This window comes from Macadamia integrifolia, chromosome 5 (genome assembly GCF_013358625.1).
Source record: "Macadamia integrifolia cultivar HAES 741 chromosome 5, SCU_Mint_v3, whole genome shotgun sequence".
Taxonomy (NCBI): Eukaryota; Viridiplantae; Streptophyta; class Magnoliopsida; order Proteales; family Proteaceae; genus Macadamia; species Macadamia integrifolia.
In genome coordinates this window covers 37507261-37513554 of record NC_056561.1, presented here as the reverse complement: position 1 = coordinate 37513554, position 6294 = coordinate 37507261, and the positions used below count along the sequence as shown (strand labels likewise).

The window sequence follows — 6294 nt, the reverse complement described above, 5'->3', positions numbered from 1 at the left end:
CAGGGAGAGTTGATGGGGACATCAAGGTGTACAGCCGAAAGAAGAAGAAGACCAAACCACACGATCCATCTTTTTGGTTGGAGGATTAAAAGAAACAAGAAAGAAGGAAGAAAGAAGAAGAAAGAAGAAGGAAAGAGAGGAGTCGATCCAACCTTCCTAGCGCTGGGTTCGACCCCCTCTTATCCTCCCATTCGCCAGATCTTGTGGACCCCACCAAATTTTATTTTATCTTAGTACTTTGCTTTAATTCTAGTATTATTTGACTGTTTAAAATCATTAGGAAAATAGGACTTCTTTCTATTGGTCTATTAGGTAGTTTAGTATTTCAAGTAATTGAGTTTCTAAATATCTTGTTTTTATTTTTAGAAGTTTTATTCTATTTAAGTGTAATGCGATTGGCCATCGTTTAATGGTTAATGAATTATTGAATGAAAGCAACAAAGAAGTTGTTGCCCCTCTCCTCACGATTCCTCTCTCTCTCGCTTCTAACTATTTTCCCCCCTTTCTCGATCTCTTTCTCTCTTTCGATTCTCTCTTTTCTCTCCTCCCTCTCTCTCCCATTCTTTTCTCTGTCATTGTTTTTGTTTTCTCCCTACTGCCACTGCTACACTGTTGCAACCTATGTCCAGAATATTTGAAGTTCATCTCTCTTGAATGAACCCCACTTGGGTAGTTGCTGGATTCATCATCAACAACTGAGTTGCTGCTAGGAACTACACCATCAATCTGGACTGTTTTCCCTTGTAAAATCAGGTAGACTGCACCTCTTATCGTGGAAAACCTTGAGTTCTTCTTTACTCCTCAGACTGGGACAACAAGTAAGTAGTGAACTGAACCTTTCCATCCCCCCATTGTTCTCTTATTATTTTCTTCATCCTCTTCCATTAAACCCCCCATTTTAGCCCATTGTTTGACCTTTATTTTTCCCACTGTTTTGGCCTTAAACGTTGTTGATTTTCCTTATTACAAATCATGACTGATTTTATAATATATAACATGGGATTCTTATCTATCTTTGGTGCTTAATATGCTAGTGTTAGAACCTAACTTTGCTTACTGCTATGTTCCCTACCCCCATATTCCCACTTGACGCTTGAGTGAGTTTATGTGTTTTTCTTCTTAGACTATTATTGCTCATTGTTACATTGCTCATTAATCTCACTTTATTTTGCATATCAATCTTGTTTGCTGAGCTTCCCTTACCCTGCCTAACCCAAGTTCCTTGAAGTTTACCCTACCTAGTTAGCTAATCTTGTAGAAAACCCTACATCATAAACTTTTCATCAGACTTTAAGTTTATTTACGCATCACAATAAATGTCTGCGTCCTAAATTAAATCATCACCTCCTATGGAGACATGAAGCAAAAGGTAACCAATTTGATCAAGTGAGATACTTCAAAAAATAACAGAAGATTGTTCCTAGACCAATTTGTTCCCTTTTTGTAAGTCCTATTTGCTTTCCTGTTTGAAAATAAAGAGGTATAGTTTGACTTTATGATTTGATGTTTGAACACATAAGAATAATAATTCCTAGGTAATTTGCTCTCTAATCTAAGCTCCCATACTCAAGAGGCAAGAATCTATTATTTTGTGGGAAAATGAACTCTGTTTGGGAGTGTAGCGCAGCGTACATTATCGTTTTCCTGAGTCTATCTTTTGATCTCTCCTAATGAAATGATGTATCCATCCCCCTATTATTGAAGGAGAGAGAGAGAGAGAGAGAGAGAGAGAGAGAGAGAGAGAGCTAGCATACGCTATTAGACAAAAACCCACTTCCCTTATTTTATTTTATTTTAATTTGGATAAATTACACCTAAGGTAACCAATCTTTGTGAAAATGATATTTGGGGTGCCAAACTCGTTGCCTTCTGACGGGCAAGCTCTGCCTGCACCGAGAGAGAGAGAGAGAGAGGAATAGCCTCTTTTGAGTTCCCTATGCGTGCTACGGCTACTGCTACAGCATCATTTGTCATGATCCTCTTATCTGAGCCACACCTAGCATTTCAGTTGTTGATTCTTTTCTTTCTATTTCCAAAAAAAAGCAATCCAATGCACAAGGCTCCTGCTACTGCAGGGTATGGGAGGAGCAAGCAAATGTACACAACCTTACCTCTTGCTTTGCAAAAGAGGTTGTTTCCAAGGTGTATAATCGGAGGGAGGAGGGGTTCTCTGGCCTTACAGACCATAAAAGCAGTTGTTCAATAGAGGGGGAGTATTTAGATCTTCTCCACAGTGGATGAATCCTGGTCTTGTTTTCAACAAAATTTCTAACCTTACCATGAGACAGATAACTCCATTTGATATTTGAGTTGGGGAGGCTGGGACCTACTTGTGGGAAAATTTTGGGCCCCTACCTGACGAGCCAATTGTTAAACCATGGAGGTTTAATACATGATCAGGGTAACAGAAGATTTGAATACAGTTAGCTTTGGTCACAGTGATGAGTGCAGCCTTTATGTTCCTTGCATGGTAAGGGGTAGGCAATTCAAGTTTGTTCCTAATTCAAACAATCTTCTTAGTTAAAAGGGGTATTTATTAAGTTTTGGTCAACTTATTTTTCATTGTCTTTAGGAAGCCAAGTTGTTCTGTCTTTTTGTCTGAAGAACTAGAAAGATGATGGATGCATCATACACGTGATTCAGCTGATCAAAATTGGCCGAGGTCGATCCTTATATGGAAACTAAGGTTAAGGCATGTTTCATCCTCATTAGCTCCCATTCCCAAATACTACTAATACTGAGGAGAAAGGTGCCCACGTTCGACAAACCGTATCATAAGCTTATTTGCTTCTTCTGATTTTCCTTCCAATTTCAGCTTTTCGCTTACTTCTTTACATAACTTCATATCTGGAATCAAATTCCTATTGAACATCCGACAAGCAACTTCATATGACAATAAAGGATTTCTGTTATTCAAATAACACTGCATGAGCATATGGCATGTATTGGCATCATTTCTTAAAGTTGTTCTCAAGACCTTTCCCAAGAGTTTATAGGCCTCATCGAGGCTCCCAATACTGCAAAGCTTCTCAATAACTTGATTATAAGCTGTTCTGATTTCCTGCCTTTGAAGCATTTTATCGAACAACTTGAGTGAATCTTCCACCCTACCCTTCTTACAGTACCAACGGATAACTGTCCTGTAAGTAACAGGAGTAGGATCTATGCCCTTTTGAAGCATTTTCTTTGTAAGTTCAGTTGCCTCTTTAAACCTACCTTGCCTTCCCAGTGCATCAATAACTGTTGTATATGTGACCACATCAGGATGTTTGTTACTCAGATACATGTCATCAAGCAAGGAGAGAGCAGCTTCCAAGTTATTTTCTTGACAAAACCCATGAATCACACTTGTGAAGTTTACCACATTAACAGCAAATCCCTTACTTATCCACTCCTCCATGAATTTCTTGGCTTCACCTGCCTTCTTCTCGTAGCAAAGAGATCGAATTAGTAAATTAATTTCAACAGGGGTTGGGAAAAAACCTTCTCTCACCATCTCCCTTACCAAGTCACAGGCCTCAAGCAACTTCCCTTCCCTACGAAACCCATGCATCACAACACTATATGTAATGGCATTTGGAGTCCACCACTCCTCCTCACTCATCTTCATCATCTGTCTAACCTCTAATGAATTGCCAGTCTTACAGAGCCCATTCAACAATGCAGTGTATGATACCGTGTTTGGCTTGCAACCATGTTTATACATTTGTTGGAGCATCTTCTTAGCTTGATCCACCTTTCCTGATCGACAAAACCCGTTAATAACTGTGGTATTGTCACCACATCAGGGGTGCAACCCTTGATGAACATTTCATTCACGATTTCTTTTGCCCTATCCATCCTCCCTTCCTGACAGAATGAGTGGACAATTGAACTATACCCAACCTTATCAATCCGAAATCCTTTGCCTCCTGCAAGAATCCAAGAGCATCATCTGCATGCCCCTGCTTTGAGAGCATGTGGATGAGAGTGTTATAAGTAACCTGGTCCAGTAACAAATGGCTGTCCTTCACCATCTTCTCCAACAGTTCCCTCACTTCCTTGATCCTTTTCTCTTTACAAAGGAAACTTATTACAGTATAGTAACTAATCTTATCCGGAGAGCAACCTTTTAGAGGCATTTCATCAATCAGCTCCAAGGAATTTTCAACCTTGTGAACATTACAAAATCCCTTAATCAAGCAGTTGTATGTCACAACATTGGGGTTAATCCCAACACGCTGCATTCGTTCCAAGAACCTACATGCCTTCTCCAACTGATTTCCCATCACAAGAACATGAATTGCAGTGTTACAGATCGACAAATCAGGCTCACAACCTGCTTTTTGCATCAGGTTCAAGACCCGCATTGCATCTCTCAACATGCCAGCCCGGCTGTATGAGACCATCAGATACCCAAATGCTTCAGGCCGACGCTCAATCCTTCGTCGAGCCATGAGTCGAAAAACCCGCTTTGAGCCCTGGCACAGTTTAGTCTTGCTGAGGACCTCAAGCATTGCATAATATACCCCTGGCGCATACCGGTAGCGTCATTGACGATCAGCCCAGTAAAAGAAGTTAAGAGCAACACGCTCATCACCCAGAGAGCGAAGAACCGCACAGACTAGTTGGGGTTTGAGGCTTCTCAGTAAGTGCCTCAGCTCTCCCTCAAGCTTTGGATTCCATGCCGCCCGGAACCCAATTAATCTACAAATTTCCTTAACTAAAGGGATACGCTCATAACCCAGAGAGCGAAGAACCGCACAGACTAGTTGGGGTTTGAGGCTTCTCAGTAACTGCCTCAGCTCTCCCTCAAGCTTTGGATTCCATGCCGCCCGGAACCCAATTAATCTACAAATTTCCTTAACTAAAGGCATACGCTCATCACCCAGAGAGCGAAGAACCGCACAGACTAGTTGGGGTTTGAGGCTTCTCAGTAAGTGCCTCGGCTCTCCCCCTCAAGCTTTGGATTCCATGCCGCCCGGAACCCAATTAATCTACAAATTTCCTTAACTAAAGGGTGTCTGGATTCATCTTCGTCAAATTCTTCAACCTTCTTAGGATCTTCCTTCTTCTACCTATTCTTATCAACCAAATCCAAAACCCTAAAATCATTCACATCATCACTTTCTTCTTCGTCTTCATTTTCATCATCCAATACTTCATCCTCATCAGAATCATCCTTGAGATCAAAATCATATTGTCCAAAAAACCTTTTTCCGTCATTCTCTTCAATTCCTTCCACATCATAACTTTCTGCAGATGGGGCACAAAAAGCATGCCTTGAGTTGGAATTGGGACTAAAGGAACAAGAAGAAAACCATGACACAAATATGGTACGTTTATTCAGAATAATTGGGTGGTCACTGGCACCATTACTGAGCTTTCTGGGAAGCTCTCTACCATTACAAAATGCACACCAATGGATGAAAACTCTAGATTTATGAGATTTTTTCTCTACTCCTTGGAGAACTTTGATACCGAGGAGCATGGCAGGCATCCAGACCTAGTTTCTTCAGATTTCTTCAAAATGATTCCACAGACAACTCCAATTTTCTGATTCCAAATCCACTGGGGAGGTTCCAAGCTTCGAATTCATTAGAACAGCACTCATTTCGGAAATCCCGTCGCTGGTTCTTACCCATTTTGGGTTTGGGTTTACAGAACAGTTTTGTATCCCACTTCCACTTCCACTTCCACTTCCACCCTCCCCCTCCCACTCCCACTCCCACTCCCCCTCATTTTTTGTTGACATTTTTACCCCTATTCGATTATACACTACTTTCTCACGGATGGTGTGCCTCAATAGTCAATAGAGACAATAAAGCCGACTTCTCTCCCCAGAGTGAATGGATCAAGTTCACGGGAATATTTTCGTACACCCTTGATCTATAGTTAGAATCCATTAAATGAAGAGAGAGAAATTGATTCTATATACATATATCAAGACCTTTCTTGTACATTCTCGTACATGAACCTGATCCGCTCTCCTCGCCCAGTCTTCCGGACATTGAGGAGCCGTTTGATAACACTTCTATTCCTGGAGAGTGTTCTTTTACAGAAGTGTTCTTTTTCGATTCCATGCTGTGAAGACACTCTGGCGGAACAGAAACAGCGTTTGGTAAAACTATTTCAGAAATGGCTTTAGAACAGGAAAAGAACAGAAACAGCGTTTGACAAACACTTCTATTCCTGGAGAGTACAATAATGAAAATTCACTTTTGAACATAGAAATCAATAATTACAAACATGCTATTATGGTCAAATTTAACTTAAATAAGGAAATAATTTGTTTATGAAATTATCTTTTAAAAT

The 6294-nt window shown here is 40.5% G+C and overlaps 1 pseudogene; it reads right to left on the bottom strand.

Annotated features, from left to right (window-relative positions):
- Positions 1-2675: 2675 nt before the first annotated feature.
- LOC122078976 lies at positions 2676-5665 on the bottom strand (annotated as a pseudogene).
- Between the last annotated feature and the right edge of the window lie 629 nt (positions 5666-6294).